General features: G+C 56.0%; 1 protein-coding gene across 1 annotated transcript in view; it reads left to right on the top strand.

The window, feature by feature from the left end:
- The window catches only part of GATA3 (GATA binding protein 3), a 23,382-nt gene that overhangs the window by 2,020 nt on the left and 18,822 nt on the right, over positions 1–2,540 (top strand). The window lies entirely within an intron of this gene.

Here is a 2,540-nt window from a genome sequence, read left to right as displayed (position 1 = left end):
GGGGGGGGGGGGACCGGGAGGACTCTGCGTCTCAGTGCAGCCCGACTTGGTGCTTTTAATTAAAACGAATAACTCCCGCCCCCCAACTTTTGTGCGTTATCTGAGAGGCGCCGATACACCGGAAGGCCTCATTTTTGCAAATATTTTTTGTCTTTGAAAATTGTTGCAAGCTCACAAGTTCATTCACATTGTCAGCAGCTGTGTTCGCCCGAGGATGGCCCCTCTCCCCCGCCTTTTTTCCCTTTTCCCTGGCTTCCAGGTCTCGTACCAAAAAGCCACGATTGGGATTCCCGCCTGACTTTGAACTGGGGTCCGGGTCTAGCGTCTCCTGGTCCGGGGCCGACGCGCGAAGTGCTTTTCAGTTTTTCTCTCTGCTTGCATCCTTAATCTTCATCTCGGGGACTTTTAGCAAAAATGTGTGCGCGTCGGTCTGTCCTTGTTTATGAAGCGGTTTCCGGTGAATGTAAGCCAGAAACTAAATAATTAAAAGGTTTGGAGAGCGCCGTGTGCAGGAGCAGAGGCTGGGAGCTTGGCCGGCCCTGGAGGGAAGCGGTCAGAGTGGAAGAAAAAAATCGATGCTTCCTTACTGGGCCGCGCTCATAAACGGGAACTAAATGGGCTCAGGAAAAACATTAGGGGGAGGCGGTGTGTGTGTGTGTGTGTGCGCGCAGGCGTGCGTGTGGGTGTTTAATTTTCTTCCTGTCCCGTATTAGAAACTCAACCCTGATTTCTAACAAACCTCAGATTTACGAAGATGGAGATTCCAGAGAAGCTCCAAGCCCAAGATCGGGAGGACCCACGTTTCCACTACCTTCTATTACATGTTTACTTTTACTAATCTTTCCACAAGGACTGTGTATTGAAACAAGACATCTCTCGCCCCCACTCCAACACACACACACACACACACACACACACACACACCACGTTTAGGCTGAATATGGATGATTTTCCTTCATCGCATGAAAGGCATCCTCCGGAACTTACTTTTAGGGGCGCTCTTCTATTTTGACTTTTTGTGTTTGCAGGGAATTTTATGGGGTAGAGGAGACAAGAGGGAATAATGGCTTCAGTTCACAGAAAACCCCAAATCAAGCTCTTAGTGCCGTCCGTGGGGTCGCCTGCGGGAGAACCCACGCTCTCCTCGCACACAGGGCCCTGGGGTGAGCAGAGGGTGAACTAGAGTCTTTTCCCGCCTGACCCCTGGTCTCCCTGGCCGCGTTTTCGGGCACGCAGGCTGCAGGAGCAAGGGCGCCGCTAGGGGATGCAGTGGCTCAAAGGACCAAGAGAGGCCGGGGAGGTTGGAGCCCGCAGGGCCGGCCAATCGCGGCCCGGCCGCAGCCTCGCCCGCTGATTGGCCCCCTCCGGGCCCCGCCCCTCCCGCCCCGCCCCCTCGCCGGGGCGTCCGGAGCCGCACCCCCTCTGCGCTAGGCTGCCCGGCCCCGGCCGAGCCAGTCCGGGGACGGTTGCCGGAGTCCTGCCCGCCGGCCGGGATGGGGGTCGCTGGAAAGGGCTGGCTCCTCGGCTGGGGAAAAACGCCGGGAGCCGGACTAAGTAGGGCCCTGGGCGGGGCGAAGGGAAAAGTTGGGTAAGTGGAAAAGAACCCGAGTTCTTGCTTTCCGGCCACTCTCACTGTACTTAGGGACCTGGTTAGCGTGCTTCTCTCTGTCCCTTTCCTTTTCTTCCATCACCGTGGTCACTCAGGTCGGAAGCACACATAGATTGCAAATATCAGGTCTGGAAAGGCAGGCACTGCAGCCGAAGCGTGTATTTGAGAGGCTTGCTAACACAAAAGGCTGGGGAAACCGTGAACCCCGACCACCAGAGTAACACACACCTTCCAATAAAGCCTCGCTCCTTTTGCCCGATTCCTCAAGCTCTCAGGCAAGTCTCTCCAGAGGCAAATCTCAAAGTACTTTGGCATGAAAACCTTTTTTTTTTCTTTCTCATCATTTTTATAGTCACGTAACCCCAAATCCATAACGTCCCCAATACCCCGGATTGAATTGAAAAACAAGTTTGGTCATTTTTTAAAAAAAGAAAGTCTGAAAACAAGAAAGGCTGCTTGTAGAAACTGACTTTATGAATGGGGCAGGCTGGTTTCGCCGGCACGGAATAATCCACCGGGCCCGGAATGAATTGGCTGGAGCCGGAGCCACATTTAAAGGGCCAGAGCGCACATTCCCTCCTGCCCGCGTCCCCCCTCCCTCCGATCCAACCCGGCGGGCCTTGCCCACCCGCCCCGCCGCCCCTCTGCCCAGGGCCGCCCGCCGCGGCGCCCCCCTTCCGGTCAGCGGAGGGGCGGGGGCCGGGGCGGAGGGGTGCAGGGGAGGGGTGAGGTCCTGGAGCGGGTTTGGGTTGCAGTTTCCTTGTGCTAGTGATCCTGTCCCCTCCTCGCCTGCGCCAGGCTCCTCCCCTCGGCGCGGATGACACTAGAACCTCCTTAAGTTGCGTCGCGCCACAGCTGTCTGCGAACACTGAGCTGCCTGGCGCCGTCTTGATACTTTCAGAAAGAATGCATTCCCTGTAAAAAAAAAAAA

This window comes from Suricata suricatta, chromosome 10 (assembly GCF_006229205.1).
Source record: "Suricata suricatta isolate VVHF042 chromosome 10, meerkat_22Aug2017_6uvM2_HiC, whole genome shotgun sequence".
NCBI classification, from domain to species: domain Eukaryota; kingdom Metazoa; phylum Chordata; class Mammalia; order Carnivora; family Herpestidae; genus Suricata; species Suricata suricatta.
Note: the sequence above shows the minus strand (reverse complement) of the source record. Positions and strands in the feature narration are given on the sequence as shown.